The 23,099-nt window shown below is 37.4% G+C and overlaps 1 protein-coding gene across 1 annotated transcript in view; it reads right to left on the reverse strand.

Annotated features, from left to right (window-relative positions):
* Positions 1–23,099, reverse strand: part of ANKFN1 (ankyrin repeat and fibronectin type III domain containing 1) — a 335,257-nt gene that overhangs the window by 207,341 nt on the left and 104,817 nt on the right. The gene's annotated exons all lie outside the window — the stretch shown is intronic.

The following is a 23,099-nucleotide window of genomic DNA, read 5'->3' on the forward strand; positions in this document are numbered from 1 at the left end:
AATAATGCTGCAGAGAAATGTCTGTATAAAATTTCTTTCATCTGCAGCATTGGGAACACATACATTTTGTGTATGGGAACAAGCCTATTTTTACTTTGTGAAAGGTTTTCACTTACACTGTCTTTTAGAGCATAGAGCTTCACTTAACGTGAAAGTTCCTCTAGGAAGGAACACAGGGATGCATTTAACTTTTTGAATGAGTGTTTTAGTTTTCTTTGGGTGAATACCCCAAAGTGCTAATTTTGTCTCCTTAACACACATGCTCCTGTTGGCCATGGAGCACTGTCTCACACTGATCATCTTTAAATTAATGAAAACATTCACACCTTGCACTCTCATACATATTGGAGTGCCTCAAATACTATAAATTCCCAATTACCTGTGCTCCTGGTGTGGAAGGGACAGTGGTTTAGAAATCCTAATATGTTGAAGAATTATTAGTTTTTGGTCTTTATTCCTCTGAACACTTTCTGGCACATGTTCTGGTGAAACACTTTAATTTTCATAACAGACGACTGATCCAGTATTAGAAAAATGTTCAGCAATACTGCATATCTGTTCTCCAAGATACTCAGTTCTTGACAAAACGTATAATCTTTATAACCTTAAAGTTCCATTGCTCAGTCCTTAATTAAAATTATCTGACATACATCTCAAAAATTTTCTCCTAGTAGAAATAAAAGCAAGAATAAACAAATGGGACCTAATGAAACTTACAAGCTTCTGCACAGCAAAGGAAACCATAAGTAAAACAAAAAGACAACCTACGGAATGGGAGAAAATTTTTGCAAATGAAACCGACAAAGGCTTGATCTCCAGAATATATAAGCAGCTCATACGACTCAATAAGAAAAAAAATAAACAACCCAATCCAAAAATGGGCAGACCTAAACAAGCAATTCTCCAAGGAAGACATACAAATGATCAAAAGGCACATGAAAAAATGCTCAATATCACTATCAGAGAAATGCAAATCAAAACTACAATGAGGTATCACCTCACACCAGTCAGAATGGCCGTCATTCAAAAATCCACAAATGACAAATGCTGGAGAGGCTGTGGAGAAAGGGGAACCCTCTGACACTGCTGGTGGGAATGCAGTTTGGTGCAGCCACTGTGGAAAGCAGTGTGGAGATTCCTCAAAAAACTAGGAATAGACTTACCGTATGACCCAGGAATCCCACTCCTGGGCTTATATCCAGAAGGAACCCTACTTCAGGATGACATCTGCACCCCAATGTTCACAGCAGCACTATTTACAATAGCCAAGACATGGAGACAGCCTAAATGTCCATCAACAGGTGACTGGATAAAGAAGAGGTGGTATATTTATACAATGGAATACTACTCAGCCATAAAAACCAACAACATAATGCCATTTGCAGCAACATGGGTGCTCCTGGAGAATGTCATTCTAAGTGAAGTAAGCCAGAAAGAGAAAGAAAAATACCATATGAGATCGCTCATATGTGGAATCTAAAAAACAAAAACAAAAACAAACAAACAAACAAACAAAGCGTAAATACAGGACAGAAATAGACTCATAGACATAGAATATAGACTTGTGGTTGCCAAGGGGGTGGAGGGTGGGAAGGGATAGACTGGGATTTCAAAATTGTAGAATAGATAAACAAGATTATACTGTATAGCACAGGGAATCACAGAGGAAAAAATGTGATAATGAGTGTGTGTATGTCCATATATGACTGAAAAATTGTGCTGAACACTGGAATTTGACACAACATTGTAAAATGATTATAAATCAATAAAAAATGTTTAAAAAAAACAACTCAGTTTGAAGTAACCATGTTCAATGGGGCTTGCCCAGAAGATGTGAAGATAGCAGATAAATGCTCAGAATAGTCTGGGCACATGGTGAGTGCCCAATCAAGGTGAATTGTTTATTATTCTTCTAGGGAGTCTAAATGCTATCCCTGGATGAAGCCAGACCCTCAGTGAGCTGTATACCTGGACCACAGCATCCTGGCCTCGTGTCTAGATGCTTTCACTGTCCTGGGCATTGCATTCCCCCTGGCCCGCATCAGTAGTGTTTCAGGAGCCAGCCTGTTGAAATTTATTACTGAATTCCTAGAGCAAGGCATTTTTCTGAGAACCCACAAGAGAAATTTCATTGAAGCCTCAAGGCCAGGAGCCTATTTCTCCTGGGAATCAAGACACTTTTTTTGGATATAAAGAACTTTAAAGGCCAGTTTTAGGTTTATAGAAAAATTGAGAGGAAGGTACAGAGATTTCTCATACACCCTCTCCCCCCACACATGCGTAGACTCCCCCATTACCAACCTCCCTAACCAGGGTAGTACGTTTGTTACAATCAATGGGCCTGCACTGACCCATCAGAATTACCCAAAGCCCATAGTTTACATTAGGGTTCATTCTTGGTGTTATGTATTCTGTGGGTTTGGACACATCCACAGTCCCATGTATCCATCATCATAATCTCATACAGAGTATTTCACTGCCCTAAAAATCCCCTGTGCTTCCACTAGTCATCCCGTCCCCCTCCCAGGCTACTGGCAAACTTCAATCTTTTGACTGTCTCCATAGTTTTGCCTTTTCCAGAATGTCATATAGTTGGAATAACAGAGTATGTAGCCTTTTAAGATTTTAGATTGTTTTTATCTGATGCCTATCGTGAATGCTGTTTCTGACCTTACTTGGCTGCCAGGAAGTACAGCATTAATTGGTGACCCATTTTTAGCGGCCGTGTGGAACCTTATGGGTGCACTTCATCTACTAAAGTAACCCCTTGTTTCACCTAATTTTTCTCATTTCCTCTCTCTCACTCCAAATTCCCTCAGTTATTACTTTTTATCCTACTAACACTGTATGCATTTCAAATTAAAAAAAATAATAAAACCTTTCAAGAAGGGGAAGGAAAGTAAACAAGCAAGCAGATAAATGCAGCTGACCTAGGAGAGAGTACATATAAATAATCCTTTTGCAGATTTACTGCCCCAAGTTTTTCTTTAGTGAAAAGAACATAATCACAAGAGTTCCAGCCTTGGTTCCATCATTGGTGAGCTGTGTAACTTTAGAGAAGCCAGTTTATCCTATAGCCCTTCTGTTTCTCTACCTGTAAAAGAAGTGGAAAGCTCCCATATCAAAGGAGACCAATTAAGTGGATATTTTTTAAAAGCCCCCTGCAGTGGTGACATCCTGGTATGTATAAAGGAGTTGGCATTCTCGTTGAACATCTCTCATCAACCCATGAAGGTAGGAATGACTGATGGAAGGCAGCTCAGGAGCCTGTGTTCTGTGATTATGCCACAGAGCATAATAAAAGTCACAACGAAATACCTGACAGCTAATTGCCTTGAGCCAACTCGCTACCTTCCCTCAAGGAGTTTATGATCTAATGGGTATCCCTGAAATTCATTCTGAACATCCCAGGGTGCATGTGGTAAGCATTTAACAACTATTTGGTCAGTAAATAAATGGATGGATGAATGAATGAACCAGTAAACTCTCCAATAGCTTCTCAAATTCTGGAACTTTTTCCTTTTGAGTAATTTTTATTTCATTTATTAAAATGGCACCTATGTTCATAATGATTCCTACATTCATACAAAAGGTATTCAGTAGACAAATTATTCCTGATGTGCATGTAGATTCCTAGTCCCCTTATAACTTTGTGATACATCGACCCTCTCACTCCTCAACCCCAGAAGCAGGGAACTGCTTCTAAAGATTTATGATGATAGTTCAGGAAAAAAATCTTTCCAGTTATTTTTCTTAATTATCACCTAAACATCTATCTATTCGTGTTATCACAATCAAAATTAAGTTGTTAGGAAAATTTTATGGTTTTTAAAAAAAACCTGTTATTTTTACTGATAACTGTTTGACAAAGAATTCTTTCGTTTGTTTATTTCTGAGGGAATGCTTCAGATCCTTTATTATATCTTCAAAGGGGCCCATAACTCAATACAGAAGAAGTATAAACTATGGATTTAGAGACAGATTTGTAAATCAACTAAAGCATCTGAATAGGACGTCTCGGCTTTCATGGTGGAAGCTCTCCTCACTCCTTACTTCATTTTTCTATTTTTATCTTTCTCCATTTTATTTTAATTTTCTTTGGTGGGGGAGGTGATTAGGTTTATTTATTTATTTTGCTAATGGAGCTGCTGGAGACTGAACCCAGGACCTCATGCGTGCTAGGCATATGCTCTGCCACTGGGATCTACTCTTCCCCATTTTTCTATCTTTAGGTTCTTAATGCTCATGTGCCAGGAAACTTTTGTATGGACCCACAAGATCTCTTTCTACAAAAGTTAGAGGAGTATTGGTTATTTATTTTTTTTCTTTTAATTCTCCTGACAGAATGTATATTCCATGTTACTTTCAAACTTCATCTGGAGTGGGAGTTACAATAAAGGAGATGAGGTCAACTAGACACCTTTAGCATCAAAACAATAAGTGGAAATGAACACTATGCAGTTCTGAGATGCATGCCCAATCTGAAAATTTGGACATTGAAGTGGAAACTTTTTGGGCCACAAGAGATCTACATTCTCTGCTAATTGCAAACAAAAGTCTTTGCTGATAGAAATGCAACTAAGTCAAATGCTGGCTTAACTAGAATGAAAACTGCCCTAGAAACAGAGGCTTCACCTTAAAAAAAAATCACCTATCTCTCCTTTCATAAGATTTCATTTATTACTTTATTCCCTAAGCCACAGAATGTGCTTTTAGGAGCATCTCTTATAAGTTACAGTTGAAACATTATTTTTCATCATTGCAAAGCTATGCAAAGCTCCCATATCAAAGGAGACCAATTAAAAATACTGAGTAAACAGAATTCAGTTTTATTTGGAGAAAAATGACCCATCTTTTTTCATTAACAAGACTATCTTTTTTTATTAACAAGATTGTATATGGCTCTTGTTGTAAGCAGCTCCAATTTTTTTTTTTTTTGGAAGGAGGTGAAATATAAATACATTCAACAAATAAAATGATATGTCAGATTTAGTTTGTCCTCCAATTTTCCTGCATGGCAAAAATTGTTCAAATTGTTTAAAAGTAATAAAATTTCAAGTGATTAACAATGATGGCTGCACTATTTTAGATACATGCTGATACACAGTTGTTTATTGCATTCAGAAGAAACCCAGGCATATCATATACCCTAATCAACTGTTGACTTGCTGAAGCCAAACAGCTTAGCTCTGGAGGGCGTGCTTTCTCCTTTCATTTGAGAAGAGCTGTAATGTGACATATCAATCTAGTTTGTGTGGCCTATTCCAACTGGATGCCTTATGAAAAAATACTCCATGGGCAGAAATTGGTATTAATTTATTCAAATAGTAATACCAAGCTCCTTTGATTCACAACAAAAAAATTATGTTTATATTTATGAACAGAAACATATCAAATTAAAGAATAAGTTCTTGGCAAGTGTGCTGTCACTTTCCATTCCTGGGCCCGTGGCAGACATAACTAATCAACTCTGACATTCTTTTTCATGAGTTGGGACTTGGCTTCAAGAGCATGTGAACTACTGTTTCAATGGATTGTAGTTCACCTGTAAGATGAAACCTATTTGCCTTACATTTTGAAGCAGGCCTAAAGAACACTGGATTCTAAATAAAGAGTAAAACTGAGTTTTTTGAACCTTAAATTTTTAAAGGAAAAAGAGAATGGCAGATCCTGTTATCCTTTCTGGTTTTTTTTTTTTTTTTTTTTTTTTTTTTGTGAGAGAACGGGCCTTCTATTCCTATGGAGGCGTTCGGGGAGGCAAGGTTGTTGAGGGGATGTCCAATCTCCTAACCCTTGTTTCAACCATTGTATAAATAGATATAGTAAATTATTTCACAGAAGCTTCCTTCTTCTCCTTAGAAAAAATGCCAACAACGGTATAGCAGAAAATCCAGACATACTGGAGGCTGCCCCAGTGATTTAATCTCAGAAAGTGCTTGTGGGACTACTGGCTTTCCATAGGGGAAAGAGTAAAACCCCTATTCTAACTGATCTCCACGTGAAAAGCCAGCAGACCCACCGCCCTTACTGAACAGTCCGCCTTCCCCATTGAAGTCTCATGACCACCTCCTTGCCTTACCATTTTTGGGATCTTGATCCTATTGAGTATCAGTGCATCCATCCCTGTGGCAGTACGTACTCTCTGAATGACTGCAACTTTATAAGTCTAGGTATCTGCTCACAGCAAGTTTGCCCAACTCCTGTCCCTTTTCAGGATTGGCTTGGCTATGCTAGGACTTTTGTTCTTCTGTACAAAGTCTAGAATCAATTTGTCAAGTTCAACTGTTAATAAGCCTGTTGGTATTCTGACTGGGTTTCCTTTTCATTTACAGATTAGGAGATAACTGACATTTTTATACTCTGAGCCTTTCTGTGCACAAACATGATGTATCTGGCCATTCATCAGATCTACTCTTTATTTCCTTTGGCAACATTTCCTTGTGAAAATCTCAGAATGAAGATGATCTTAGCTTCAAGTGACTTACACGCCCAAATACAGGAGATGTTCTGGCCAGACTGTCGGCCACTTGGGAGTGTCCAGCTGCATTCCATGCTGTTCCCAATGGCAGGGCTCCCCTCACTGCATTCCTGTCTCCCTTGGTCCTAGTCTCCCAGTGGGATTAAGTTCCAAATGTCCACATGTTAACTTGCTTAATAAAACATCTTTTTGTCTTCCCTTCTCTGCCCTGCTTCCTCTCTCTTCCTCACTTTCCTGAGATCACCTCCTAATAAACCACATGTACTTTCATCCTTGCCTCAGGCTCTGCTTCTGGGGAAGCCCTGACAATTACTACATAAACTTCCACGCCAAATGTAATAAAACCTAAGGGCAAAGACATTCCACCTGTGGTAACCTTCAGGTAGGGTCATTCAGGGAAAGAGCACAGTCTTTGGGTCTAATAGATGCTTGAATTCCAGCTTCCTGATTTTTTTTTTTTTTAACTGCGTGGCTTCAATAAACCTCTCTCTTCCAACATGAAAATAGCAACTTAAGCCTCATAATGTTGTTCTGATTATTGAATGACACATTAAATTTTATATATATTCAACAAATATTTATTTCTCCAGGCATCATTCAGAGAAGGCATGTGGCTACGTAGCTGGCACAGAGTGGTGTACAGGAAATGGAAACAATGGCTACTGCTATACACTGATGAGTGAGTGGCCAAGCCAATCTTGGAGAACTTGTGACAAATAGATTCTTGGCAGTAGGGACATGCATCTGTCATAGGTGTTTGCACACAGGCACCTTGTGCTCTGCATAGTGGGGTGAGCCTTTGAAGATAGACAGACCTAAGTTCAAATACCCAGCGTATTAGCTGAATGACTTTGTCAGCTTCTCTGGGACTATCTTTGGGAGATGATCATGATGCCTACTGAAGGGACTGTGGTGAGGAGCAAAGGAGATAAGGAACTTAAAGGCCAGGCATTCAGCCTTGTCACTTTTTAGATCTCTTGTCCTGAGCATCTCCTGGATCCTGTCTACTGAGTACATGACATCACTTTCTCCTGACGTAACACATCACATCCAAAGGCATTTAGACAAGCCCAATTTGTGGGCGCTCTTCTGTCCAATTCTCCAGAACTGACAGTAGTTAAAATAGAAGATGGCTTTTTATACATTTGATAGAGGCAACAAGCAGCACCCTGCTACCCATTATCTAAGAATTTTTTTAGAATGTAGCTTTAAAGACAACATGAGGCCATGTTTGAAGGCAGGAGGATCTAACAATTCTACTCAGTCTTAATATGCAATCTTAAGAAGATAATTAATTGTGGAAGAAAGAATATGGGTTTTAAAATCAGGTGAACTTGATTTTAATTCCAGTTCTGCCATATTCTAGGTACCTGTGATCTTGGGCAGAATGCTTCAGAGCTGACCTTCCATTTCTTCAGTAAAATGCTGAAATAATCCCATTGTGCAGTGCTGTTAATAAGATTAAGTCAAGTAATCAGGAAAATAATGTGTATAAATGCTCACTTTAGTCCCTGGCACATAAACAAGACACAGTAACAGTAAGTGCACAGACATAGAAAACAGACTTATGGTTACCGGGGGGGGGAAGAAATAAACTGAGAGTTTAGGATTTGCAGATACACACTCCTATACACAAAAGAGCTAAAGAACAAGGACCTGCTGTACAGCATGGAGAATTATTTTCAATAGCTTGTAATAACCTATAACAAAAAAGAATATATACGTGTATGTATAACTGAATCACTGTGCTGTATACCGGAAACTAACACACCATTAATTGACTATATTTCAATTAAAAAACAAAGCAAAACAATGCATGGTAATAACTGCTACTAGGTAGCTAGCGTATAAGCTGAAATACTTTACTTAAGCTTTGTTTCTTTTTACTTAGGGTTGTTAGTCTAAGGTATAAAATATATGTAGGAAACCTGTCTTACTTCTGATATCTGTGGTTCTCAACTTTTATAAATTTAACTTTCAAACGACCTGCATTTCTGTAAAGTATATATTAAAAATCCCTAAATCCCTTTTCCCTACCAAATTCAGACTTGGTCCACTTGGTCCTCATCAAATGGCCATGTCAAGTGTTCATTATGCGGTGCTGCTCGACAACCAGGTTCCGCAGTAATGTCATCACTGCAAAGCAGCCTGTATTTGTCAATTATCTGAGTAGTTTACTGTATTCTTGCTTGTTATTTTATAAATACGAATGGAAAAATTATACATATGATTCTAGTGACAAGCATAGTTTAAGAAGGTAACCATTCTACCAGTAGAAAGTGGCAGACCTGTTACCCTGGTTTGACGTTCTATTGACTCAAGGTGGTTAACCACATATTCTAAAGTGAAAAAAATGAAACAGCACTTTGGAATGTCTAATTGATGCTTGAAGCTTATGCCTAAAGACAAGACGTAGTAGGAGTTTTATAACATTCTTAAGGTCTCTGAATGGAAGCTCTCTTATAATGTGTATGACTACCCGTTGACCTTCACATATTACTAGACTTCAGCATTTTTAGTGATGTATATATCAATAGGAAACCGTTTACATTTCTAAAAGTCTAATTGAAAATGCAAAGTTTCCTTTTCTCTTCAGGGGCTTATAACAACTCACATAGTAATGGTGAACATGTCAGTACAAAGTTCTGACTGGCAGTTTCCCAGTTTGGTTCATAAATATTGTAACATGTATTATTAATTGACTATTTGTTTAATGCACTACATTCTTCAAAGCCTGAGCTGCACCAGGGAAAAAATGCAAAAGGGGTTTGTAGAGAAAATAATGAGAAAAGGTTGGAAATCAAATAGGTCCAACAAACATAGCTGGGCAACTTTGTAACTTGAGCTGCAGCCATTAACTGGAGCTGCAGAGATGGGTCAGGGCTGACTGGTGTTATTATGTCTTTGCAGGGACTTGGTCTCTTTGACATTCATTTCTTTGAGGCAGAACAGATTAAAGATCTCTCAGTTCAGTCCTCACCAAAGCTTCTGCCCATGATGCCATGAGCGAGGTAGGTTTGCTCCAAACATACAAATTAGGAAGCAGACCCCTGTCAGGGTAGCCTACATCTCAAGTTATATTTCCAACACAGTTTGCAATCACCTTGCAGCTACTACTGATTTTCCCCTTATCTGATTAGAGGTGGTGGGGGTTTGGGATCTAGAAAGGAGCAACACTGATTACAGATGCCTCTTTTGGGGGTGAATAATGTATTCTTTTTCAAAGTGATGCTATCTTGACAGGCAGGACCATTTTAACCTGATTCAGGGGAAGAGACCCATCTGCTTTTTTCTCTCTGACCTTTTAGTAGGTTGATGTTGCCTGTCTTCTCTTTTAATAAACTGCAATACAGCTCTCCTATAAAAGAATCCATAAAACGTGACTCAGTGCTGTAGCAAAACTATAAAAACCAATTACCAGCATAGCTCCTGCAGGTCTGTGTTGAAATTTCAGAATAAAATTAGGATTCTCTAGTTTCCTTGGAGAATTGCTTTTCTCTTGATAGTGTCTCTCAGCCCCTACTTCTATTTAGTCTTCATTTTAATGACATAATTAAAATGGACTAGAAAGTGTTCTCCTTTAAAATACTGTAAATAAAATCATCTCTTTTGTCTGTGGAGAAAACAGTATTACTTTTAAGTGTTTGCTATCTGCTTAAAAAATGTTATTGACTATACTTCAAAAAAAAATGTTACTGACAAAATTTAAGAATAAACTGGAGTCACAGACCACGTGGGATTTAAGTTTTAAAGTTGTCGCATAAGGTAAAAAATTGCCAATTGTCAAAATTATCAGTGAAAATTCATTAAATTACCCACAATACACTATGGAACCATGTTTTAATAAATCCAAACACCTAGTGTGGCAAGAAAGATCACTGAAGAGCATCAAGTAAAATGTTATCTCTGGTTGAGGTGCCATAATGTTTTTTAAAAAAATATTTAAATGCTAGAGTCACTCTCCCCTTGGTGAGACCTTCACTCCATGAGAGTCATTAAAGTGCATGGAATGAATAACCTGAGGAACCAGCAGCTTTGGACCCCCTGTGACCCTTGTGCCTGGAAAAGGATCATTGGGTGAGAAGGTGGGCAACATTTCTCACCATTTCTCACATGATTTAATGGTTATTTTCTTTTGCTTTTTGCTATATATTAGACAGTTACATTTGCAGATTACACAAATGAAATGACTACTGAATATTAGAAATTAAAACACAAACAGTGTTTTGGGGAGTGGTACCCAGCAAATTTCAGGAGGCAACAGATAAGTAAGCAATCAGCAAATGTTTGATAATTCAAATACACGTTATTGAAAGACTTTTTTTGGGAACACACATATTGAGATTAGAAAAATCTTAATTACTAAGACTAAGGAAGTACACTGAAGCTTTAATGGAACAAAAATTGGCCATCGGACTGATCCTTCTCTAAGTAAAACCTTCCCCAAAGCAAAGCAGTGGCTTAAATGGACTCTTTTACTGAGGAGCAAGTTGACACAAGCTTCAGAAGGCCACGCTGGGACTCCTAGCAAGCTTATCTCATTACTCTCCACTCTCTGCCAGTTCTCTCACTAGAACTACAGAACCAACTCTTCTGCTTAGTGTCTCTGGATCCAGTGATGCTCAACCCTTCACTGAACATCACTGAGTAACCTCACTCACTCACTCACTCACTCAGCTTTTTCATGACCTGGTATTGAGAAAACCTCTCAGAGCTAAGTAATTCCATTTTGCCTGGAGGCTGCTGGGCCCTGAGGTCAAGGCTTGGGCTGTTTTGATGGAATAACTTTGAGTCCTTGAGAGTGTCTACTCTGGGCATGTGACTTTGGGTGCCAGGCTCACAGGGAAGGAAGCTGAGCCATCTTGGAAAAGATATCAATCCAAGGAAAAATGATTCAAGGTGATTTCTCCTCCATCTGGGGAAAATGTTTCAGATGGAGGTATTCCCTTAGAGTAATTCTGCCCTAGCTTCACCTTAATGCCACCACTGAAATCAGAGCATAGGTAGCCTGCCTTTACTCACGTATCTTCACCCACCATCTCTAGCACAATGCCTGATGACGAGTACAAGCTTGACACACATTTAAAAATTAACATGCTGAGGTTCATAGGTTATGAGTAGAGAAGGAAAGCCAATCATGTACACAGTATTTTAAGTCATCCCTCCCTGCCACACTGTTATCTTCTGTGTGCCACTGAGAACTTCCCTCCAAACAGTATCTTGTCCTCCTTCTTGCTTTCTTAGGTACCTTGCCCACCCCATCCTTGTATTTCATAATGTTCTGTGCCTAAACTCTGTGGCCAACTGGCTTCTTCATCACAGTACAATGAAGTTTCACTGAACTGAAGATGTATTCAAAGGCACACAGAATTACAGAACATAACAAACATATTGGTTTTTTTTTTTTTTAAATTTGAAGTATGGTTGATTTGCAATGTTGTGTACAGCATAGTGATTCAGTTTTTTTCAGATTATATTCCTTTATAAATTAATATAAGATATTGAACATAATTTCCTGTGCTATTCACTAAATCCCTGTTGCTTATCTATTTTATGTATAGTAGTTTGTATCTGTTAATCCCTTACTCTTAATTTATCCCTCCCTCCCTCTTCCCATTGGTAACCATAATTTGTTTTCTATGTCTGTGAGTCTGTATCTCTTTTGTATAAAGATTCATTTGCATTGTTTTTTAGATTCCACATATAAGTGACATCATATATTTGTCTTTCTGTGACTTACTTCACTAAGTATAATATTCTCCAAGTCCATCCATATTCTGCAAATGACAATATTTCATTCCTTCTATGGTTGAGTGAAATATTCCATTGTGTGTGTGTGTGTGTCTGTGTGTTTGTGTGTGCGTGTGTGTGTATTTCATCTTAAGTCAATTGTCTGTTGATGGGCATTTGGGTTTCCATGTCTTAGCCATTGTAAATGCTGCTGCTGTAGACACCAGGGTGCATATATCTTTTGAATTAGAGTTTTTATTTTTTGGATATTGACCCCTCACTTGTTGCATCATTTGCAAATATTTTCTCTCATTCTGTAGGCTTTTAATATTGTTGATGGTGTTCTTTGCTGTGCAAAAAATTTTAAGGCTGATTAGGTCCCTTTTGTTTATTTTTGCTTTTATTTATATAGGTTTTAAATTTTAATAAAAAACATAACATTTGTCAATATCCCTTAATGTAACTGGAGATTAAAACTGTAACTCCAGATTTAAAAGGCATATATATGTATAATTTTAATAAATGCAGCCCTTTAAGCACTTTTCCTAAATTGGTTCTCATGATGAGAAGATTATTCACAACCACCCTAATCCCCTAACTATATTCAGTCCGGTTTACCTACTCGAGAGCTTCTTGGGGTTTCTGCCAAGTTTTATGTAAGCCAGTTCAATTTCTGGCTCCCATATCATACCATACCTTCTAATCTCCATCCAACTATACTTAGTCTAACTACACTAGTGGGCATGAGATCTTGGTCTCAGATCAGGGTGTGCTCCTACTTTGGAGGCTTCTCACAAGTAGAGATCCTCTTTCTTTCCTATCTTTGGGTGGTTGAGTATCCAAATGGTGACATTAACTCACTGTGTGATCCTTTCCAGTTGATTTGGATTTTCTTATTGGCCTTCAGTGTCCTTCTTCAAGCTTTGCTTCTGGTTTGCCTCATTCTTATTGCCACAACATGTCTGGCTAAGAACTTGGTCTCATTCACTGGATATCTGACATTCCTGTCCTGTCCCGGCTCAGAACTCCTACTGTATTATCATCTTTACAGTGTTAATCTGCTCCACTTGATGACGATGTGACAGCACTTGGTGGGGAAAAACAAAATGGAAACAGTTCAACTGGTTACCATCCACCAAACTGGGATTAGGTCTGGTTGCAAACCTCCCCAAATGGGTTCATTATGCGTATCTATTCCATTAGCACTTTCCACTATGTGGCTTCTTTTATTCAACATTGTTTGTGAGATTTATTCATGTGGCTGCAGGTAGTTGTAGACTGTGTGAATATACCACAATGCATTTCTGTTGGGTATATACAGTAGAATGGAATTGCTAAGTTATAAAGTCTGCATATGTTCATCTTTAGAAGAAAATGTGTTTTCCAAAGTGGTTGTACCAAATGTCTCATCTACCAGCAATATATGAGAATGCTACCTTCTCACCAGTACTTGGTACTTTCTGTCTCTTGTTATGGTCATTTGGTGGATGCCATTTTATTATCTTTTTTTTGCTCCAAATATTGGAGTATATGCTAGAGGTTTCTTGGAGGTACTTTAAACTGGTATCTATTCATGATCTGAGCAGTTAGCTTTTACAGTGTCTTTTATATAGCTTTGAGTCTCTCTTTTGGTCTGTCTCTCTCCTTTTAAAAGACAAGATGCTTCATAAATCAGGAATAAAGTTACTTTAGCCACTTTAAAGTTACTTTATTTTAGCATTAAAATTGAATTAACACGGAGACGTGATAATCCAGTGTTTCATTGTAAAATTAACTCTAAAATAATAAATAGTCTTATTCTAAACCATATCCTGAGACTTTAAAAACCACTCTATACCAACAAATTGTTCTGTAACTTCCATAATGGCCACTGATGAAAAGCAATAACAGCTGACCTTAAAACTACCTCTTTGTGTACTTTGGTGCCTTGAAACCCACTTTAACTCTACTGCAGGATAAAGACTACTTAATCCCATGTGCACAATGATCCCTGGTTCCATGTGTGAAACCAAGGATATAAATAAGAAAACTATAGGATGGATATATATTCACTACCTTCATGGGTCTTTCAGACCTGGGAAAACATGATTAATCCAGATGTACAGATTACAAAATAATAAAATGAGTATGTAATCAACTGTTAAATAGGATGTTCTAATGATAATCGCTAAAGTCTTTAATGTTATGTTTATTATATGGTATTGCAAGTTTTTATTTAACTTTTTTTAACTTAATTTTTCAAATTATTTTGTCCAACTATTTTGTTTTCTTAATTTTGATTTTATTTATTTATTATTTTTCATCTTTTTTTGTGGGGAAGGTAAATAGGTTATTCATTTTTTTTAACAGCAGTACTGGGGATTGAACCCAGGAACCCATGCTAGGCATGCACTCTACCACTGAGCTATATCCTTGTCTCCTGTATTGTAAGTTTTTGTTTGTTTCCCACACTATACACAAGTTCCATGAAGACAAGGACCACACCTATCTTCTTTATTACTGTATTCTCAGTGCTAGTGTAGTGCCTAATATATTATTGTACTTAAATATTTACGAGATTAAACTAAAAGAAGACAAAATGTGAATTAGAAATGATTAAGATTTAGGTAGGCAGAAAGGAAAAGGGGGTTTTCTAGGCAGAAAGAAAATACCAGCTTTACACTCGTGTTTCCTTTTATTGTTTTCATCCTTTGTATTTTAAAAATTTCACATAATTATCTCAATTCATTCCCTCAGAAGACTATATAAGTTTATGGGACTCAACTTAATGAAGTAAGTCAAGTATTAAAAAGCTATAGCCTTGTTCACAAACAAAATCAGTAACTTGAAAGAGAACAAATAAAACAGGAAAATGAAGAGATAAATGGAGGGATAAAGCCCTTGAGCTGAGCTTCAGTCTGGAATCAGGACAAGGAAGGACTGAAGTTAGGAAGGGCTGGGAGTTTCACACCTGTAGCTCACTGGGTGATTACAAATCCTTGGTACCAAATGGAGATCTAAAGCTGGGCTCACTGCTTGAAACCAGGAGGTAATGTGGGTCCTCTTAATGTGTCAAAGGAGGAAGAAAAAGGTTGTTGTCAACTTTTGCTTGTGATACAGTTGTGGTCTAGAGAGGTTGAAGAACCCCCCTCAGCTTTACAAACAGTAAGTGAGTATGGGTCTTGGATCCTGGGTACCCCCAATATCACGATGCCACAGGAACCTAAGCCCCTATTAAGTATTTGGTTGGACTGGGAGTCCTGGGTGGGGGTCTGAGTAGAGGCAACAGAAAAACTTGTAGGTAGGACAGGTGAGGAGAATGGGATGGGAAGAAGGAGACGAAAGTCTCCAAAGAGTAAGATAAACAAAATTTTTCAAAGTACAAAGAAACTCAGTGCTAGATAAATGTAAAGGAGAATATAATGACCGAAAAAAAAAAAAGAAAGAAAGAAAGAAAAAAGAAAAGGAAACTACAGTAGATTCTTGAACAATGTGAAGGTTAGGGGCACCAACTCCCTGCACAGTAGAAAACTCATATGTAACTGTTGACTCCCCCAAAACTTAACTACTAATAACCTACTGGTGACAAGAAGACTTGCTGATAACTAAATAGTGAATTAACACATATTTGTATATCATATATATATATTATATATCTACATATATTTTATGCATTCAGGACATATCTTTTCCTTAATTTTGTCAACTATGCTTATTGAAAAAAAAAATCCACATACAAGTGGACCCATACAGTTCAAACCTGTGCAATTTAAGGGTCAACTGTATAGGGAATTCTCATAAGTGACCTTAAATGAAAAAATTTAAACTGATATTTGCAAATTGTTTATCAATGTATGTTCAAAAACTACTATTGAGTAGAGAATGCCAGGAATGCGATGATGATTCAGAAAATGTGGTAATTCAGAAAATCTATGAATTTAATACAAATAGATTAACAGAAAAAACCAAAATAATAGCAATAGATGCAGAAAATACTTGATAACTTTCAACACACAATGCTGATTTTTTAAAAAGTCTATTATCCACGGCTTATAGAATCAGAGGTGTCTCCAACTGAGAAATTTCATTCATATGCTGGCCAGTGGCATCCCAAGGAACCAAAACCTTAACTGTGTGAATCTCCTATCTTGGTGTTTGGATTATGTGTGGATTCCCCAAGTGGAAACCAGAGCTAACATAGCCTCTCCTTGATGTCTGTGCTTGTCATTTTGGGCCATCTGCAATCTGAGGAATAAGAAGATGGATCTGGTCTACAGATGTAGGAGACACTACAAAGCCCAAGAAAGAGTCAGCATCCCTGGTTCTTGATAGCTCTGCATTTCTGATAAAGCTCTCCAATTCAGAATAGTGTAAATCCAACTAAACTTTGTTTCCTTCTTGTGACTTCCACTAAATATTGACATTCTTACAATTATCTCCTCCCCACTCCCTCTTAACTGGAGCTTCTTTTGCAGTCTAAAAAACTGTTAAGAAAAGATACAATGATAGAATCTTTAAGTCAGTAATCAGTACTAAAGGTGGAAATATATTTTAACAGTAAAGGAGGTGGAAAGTGGCTTCTGAAGACAAAAGATAGTTTCTGATCTTTGACAAAACTCTAAAATAGAGTTAAAAAGATAATGACTTGTAACTCGGGAAAAAATTATTTGTAAATGTTCACAGCTGTTCCCCAACATCTTCTTTCCACTTCCTCTCCCTGCTTCTCCCCCAGTACTGCTATCTAAAGATGAAGGACCACTGTTGTACTAGAGATGGCTTGTGCCAGTTTGCAAGGGGCAATTGTTAGATTTTCAGGAATTTGTGAGCCATTTTTTAAACAGCCATTCTTAAAAATTGAATCATGAAAACTCATGATGAAATAACCCAAATTAAAAAAAAGAGACAAACATGCAAAATTCATCACTTCCTATCTGTTTTATGACAACTGATTGTTACCTGTACTTCTGTGGTTATTTGCATCTATTTTATCAGTATGGTGGAAATACCATATAAAGAAAGGTATTACGCACCCCTTCTTAATTCCATATTCAATGATGTCATGTTGACTGCTTGAAATTGGCTATGGTAGGAGAGTCTACATCAAAGAAATCAACAAATACTACAAATCAAGGCTTGATTTATTGTGTTGTTGATTGTCTAGATTTAAGAAAGTGATGCAGAAAACGTTAATAAAGCAGATAAAGCAAAAAGGAGTGTTGTGTTTATCGCTGTCCTATCGTGAATAATACAGAAAATTGAGGAAATATTCCATAGTACTCAAAAACTATTATCCAGTTTAGTAAAGAAGTTGCTCATGTTGCTGACGAATGAGTGGATCTGTGACATACATCTTTGCTGCTTCACTTTTGTCTTACTCATTAACATAAATTAAAAAATCAACCACATTTATATGTAGACTACATTTATTCATCAGTTATAGCCATAGGTTGGCTACAGGTACAAGAGTTCAGCAAAAATCAATGAAAGTGTACTGTGAGAATCAGTTGGCTGTATGGAATTTACAATAAAGAGTATTGCATATTTTATTATTATTTGTAAATTGTGTGCTACACATCTATTACATCAGTAAGATTTATACTAAGTATATATATATATGTATATATATATACACACACACACATATATATACACACACACACAGATTTATACTATATATGTAATATAATTTTATATATATATATATATAATTTTTTCCAGAAGCAGCCTGGAAAGGCCACATTGAAATTATACAAGAAATGGAAACAGAAAATAATAGACTAGTAAATTTATTAAGCCTGGAGAACTGGGCATGTGTTAAGAGAGAAGATGTAAGTGAGAAGAAAAAGCAACACAAGCTAGGATCTTGTTATACAAGCAGCAGGAAGAGAGAGGCAAAATTTCTGAGCAGCTACTATGAGGAATTTGGATAAAGAAGATCTATAGAATATTTTGCTGTGGAATGTGATGTAATTCCTCTTTGAGGGAATTTAGTAAAAATTCACATTATTTTCACTCCTTTTTAGATGACTGTATTTCTTTTAATACATATCTGCACTTTGATGGGCATGAAGCAGTTGAGTTCGATTTAGGTCACACAGCATTTTGATAAGATCGTTACTGTATTATTATCTGGAGTTAATATGAGTTCACTATGAACAAATTATGCCAAACTTGCCTTTGTTCCTCTTAGGATGGGGTAATTAGTAGCGTGTCTTGAAAATAACAACAAAGAAATAATACAATTATTACTACTATTCATTGTTATTTTTATATTATTGGTAGCTATTCCAAATTCTTTACATGGATTAATTCACTTAATCATCACAACAACCAAATGAGGCAGATGCAAAAAATTTATAATCATTACATTACAAATCAGGAAATAGACCCAGAGAGGTGGAGAAAATTGCTTCAAAGGATGTAGCTAGCAAAGTCTAGTACAATTAGAATCCAGGCAACCTAGCCCTGAGGGTCACCCTGCAGTGCTACAAAATCACCAAGCATTAGCAATATAGCTTAAAACTCATCTTGTTCTTGGTTTGTAAATTTTTAGATGGTTCTGTGTCAGGGTATTGGAAAGCTGCCTGTATTTGATTTTATTGAATGATTTCATAAAAGCATTTATTGAGCATCTGGTTGTTTAACAAATGTCCCAGGACAGATAAAGATTGATAAAACATGATTCCACATTTGAGGAGCTAAAATCCAGATATTCACTCTTTTTTCTTTTTTTTTTTAATCAGTCTCTTGAATGAAGTTGAGAGGTAAATCAAGTATGACCCAAAACTGGGACAGGATTTGAAATAATTCAAATTCAAGGAGCTCCTAACAGTTTCCACCAATATTCTGAAACTAATCACTGTCACCAGAATAAATGTAAAGGTTTGCATCTTCAAAACCGAATGCATAAATATAGGACTGGAAAAAGAATCTGTTTTTCATAACAGCTTCTATATAACATTGCTAGAAGTTTTAGGATTAACTTCAGGACTAAAATGCTATTAAAATTTGTGATGTGCTCTTAGGTTATAGTAATAGAAATAACATGTCCAGAAAGAGGTTCTTTTTTTTTTTTTTTTTCTCTTGGAGCTCTGCAGTGGTCAGCCATCTTGGCAGTATTCTTTCTAGTTCAGGCTGTAACATTTTAAGAGGGACATTGAAAAATGTGACTGAGACAAATGGAAAAGCGTAACTACACCGAGTCATATGAAGAATGGCTGAAGGAACTGAGGATGTTTAGCCTGGACAAGGAAGACTCCAAGAGTATAGGGGATCAGATTCCAAAATATTTGGAGGGTTGTCATGTGGAAGGAGGAATGGACTTCTGAGCTGCTCCAGAAGGCAAAACTAGCACAAACCACCTGAAGGTTATCTCAGGTTAGCAAAAGAAAGTTGGAAGAGTTGAGCTATTAAAAAACAGATTGGGTTTCCACAGGCTAGAGAAAGGGCTCCTAGAGAGGATGTTGTGAGGAGGACGCTTGGGGTGTGCTGTTGAACTGCATCATGTTGGAAGCATCTTCTGAAATTAAAACCCCATGATTTATAATGACTTAACACAAACAATTCCCTGCACCTTTAGGACACACACAGGAAGATCATATTTTCCCCTAAATATTTGAAAATGATACAATTAACCTATGAGTAGCAATTATCTTTATATTTTTTTCTAGAAGCAAAAGGAGCAGCGACATTTAGGTGATGAAAAGAGAAGAAATAAGTGGCCAGACCAATCGCCTTTATGCATAGAAATCCTGGGAACTAAGGGTATAAGCCCTGGGATGTCTACTCCCTGGAGAACAGGGGGTTATTTTGCTACAAAGAAGCGAATAGGGAGGGAATACATGGTTCACGCTGGATGCACCTTTAAGTCCTTCAGCACAGTGCCTGGCACTCAGAAGAAAAGCAAACACAAGTCAGCAAAGCCTTTCCAGGGGTGATGAATAGAAACAAGACAAATTACTCGCACGTAGATCAAGGCTACATCCACGCACTGCCTCTGCAGTACGGAACACAGAGCTCCCTCTACAAAGAGACGAAGGCAAGAATTCTGGCATGTGGCTCTTTAGGTAATTTACACAAACCAGGTTAATGTAATTGGCAAGTGGACACCTAAAGATGGACTATTTAAAAAGAACCCCATCAAGGCCAGAAGATGCTGAGGGGAGCCAGTAGAACAGACAGCTCTAGGCTTGTTGAATACAGGAAGAAAAGAAAAAAAGAGATTGAGATGGCAATCCGGACAAAGCTCTGCAGAGAGTCAAGAAGAGTTAAGGGGAACAGACCTTTGCCTGGTTGATGAAAGCCCCAGATAAAATCCCAACCACACCATGCAATTTATTAAAAGCTGTTTCTTCCCCGCTAAACAACCAGCTTCCACGAGTCTCAAGCATTCTTTCTGACTTATTTCATTAACATTTTCTTCTCTTTCTGAAGTGGTCAGAGCCCCAGGGAATCTCTCTCTCCCCACTCCGCCTTGCCTCCAACCAGTGGGGCATTGAATGAGAGCCAGAGTGTTGTCTGTGTAAAGAGAAATTGCAAAACCACAAATTGCAGAAAATCGTTACTGCCAAAAATCGAAAGGAACGCACAATATCACCAGGCCTCTTAAAAAGCAATTGTGAATTTTACAGGCCTCTGGATAATTCAGGTTTGTTTGGCAACTTTCTCACCCATACCACCCAGAAGACCATTCCCTTCCACCAGAGGCAGTGGTCCCAAAGAATATGTGTTGTTGAAAGGAAACAAAAAACGTGGATATACTTCCTGCCAGGGGCATGATCTAGCCCAATATGGTTCTTTTTCTTCTATTGTGTAGTATTGATGTAAGGGCCCAAAGGTTGCTCCCAGAGTCCCAGTGACTCCCACTAAAACAGAAAGAGCCTCCAATAACCTAATAAGAATCCCAAGATCTAAAGCATTTTTAGATGGTAAAATCTTTTCGAAAAGCTAACGTTATTATCGCAACCAGCCTTTGATGGAGGCAGGAAAATGTTTTTCTTCCTACTCTCCCCGCCGACCCCATAATAAAGACATTTCGAAAATGAGGGATTAACTAAAATTCTCAAAATCATACCAGTCGCTGGTAGTGATCTGGGACTCAGACATGCACCTTCTGATTTTTACTCCTGAGTTCCTTCCATCATCTGTCCTTTTTCTCCAAGGGGGCATACCTTCCTGCTTAGCTAAGGCTTTCCTCCATCAGTGGGGTGGGGGTTTTACGGGGCGCGTACACATTTCAGGACTTTGACTTGGACAGCCTCCTGCCACTCACTGTGGATGGAAGCCTCGTCTGAACAGAGCGCTGATTAGGTGGTTCTCCCTTTGCATAGACTGCATAATACAGTCATCATCAGGACACAGGGGTAACTCCAGAGGGACCCAATGAGTCAGGCTGCCAAAATGACCCCAAGTCACAATTGTCTGGTGATTTTAATGCATTTCCATGACTCCGTAGGTCAGACCAACTTTGCACCAGTTGCTCAGAGATGCCATGGGGAAGCATTTTGTCTGGACAGTGTAAAATTCCAGTGCAAGTTTACTAAGAATATTTAAGAATTAAATAGGTCACCAGGTAATTTCTATGTCCTTGAGAAAAAAAATGTAAAAAATAAAGTGATCACAAATTGACCTAAGGTGAAACAACTAGACTTCCCCCAGAGATGGGAGGTAAAAAGTGCTTTCAAGTGAAATTTTGATAAAGAGATCTTGAGGTAATTGTCATATATATATATATATATATATATATATATATATATATATATATACACACACACACACACACACACATTTATAGTTATATATTTGCATATGATTCAAAATGCTGCCTTAAATTGCCTAATTTCATCTAATTTTCACCATGAACACATACCAACCATTTTTTTTTTTTACTACTTAACATTAAATCACTTAAAAGCAGTAGAAACCTAAATAGGCAGAAACAGTATGACAAAGAGCTACCAAATATGAATATGCAGGAAAGGAAACACAGGTGGTCTCCTCTGAATGGTGTTCTGTGTTCAAAAGACAGAATACAGTGAAAAATTAACATTTGCACAAACAAAATATGACAGCACATGAAAAGGGAGGCTGCTCATAAAATCTAACGTGACTTCATTGGTAAAAGCTGCTTAAAACATTCATAACATGCAGGTGTCTTGATAATGCAGTAAAGACAAAGCAATATAATACAGAGCTTGACATTTTACAGGATTCCAGGGACTGCATAATACTTTGACATAAAATTTGAATGATTTTAAGGGTGATGTTTCCTGTGCTGATGTTTGAATATTTGGGGGAATAGCAGTGAGATCAATTTACTCTAGAGAACCAACGAAAACCAGCATCTAGGGAAGTCAGTAAAAATTAAGTTTTTCTAACAGTTCAGCTGAACACATCATTTTCTCAGGGACTGGATGATTCAGGAGAGAATTCATTAGAACGTGTATAGTATGCAGAATTCAGGTGAGACCTCTGGATTCCCTTGGGTCCAAGACTGTCTAATTAAATGCTTCAGTGACTGCTGAGATGCAACCTCCATTAGAAATTCTGCATAAATCAGGAGCTGAGAGCTGATGGAGTCTCCTTGGTTTACCTGGATCCATCGTCTACCTTATTATGGTTGTTGATCTGCTGCAGACTTATCGGCAGTAACAAGAAACTCACTGACATTTAAGCTACTTTTGAATAGCTAGAGTTTTTATATTGAATCCACACATATCCTGTTGTTGTTTTGTTTTTTTTTTTTTTGAATTTGGATATTATCAAATTATTTCAGAGACAGATGGGATGTTCATATTTTCTGGTTAAAATCATTATACACATTTCATTTAAAAAAAAAAGAAGAGAAAAGATTACATCTTAATTCCCAGAGGCAATATTTTACCAGAACTTTTGGTTCAGACTTGGTGTAATT

The sequence above is a fragment of the Camelus bactrianus genome, chromosome 16 (assembly GCF_048773025.1).
Source record: "Camelus bactrianus isolate YW-2024 breed Bactrian camel chromosome 16, ASM4877302v1, whole genome shotgun sequence".
In the NCBI taxonomy this organism is placed as follows: domain Eukaryota; kingdom Metazoa; phylum Chordata; class Mammalia; order Artiodactyla; family Camelidae; genus Camelus; species Camelus bactrianus.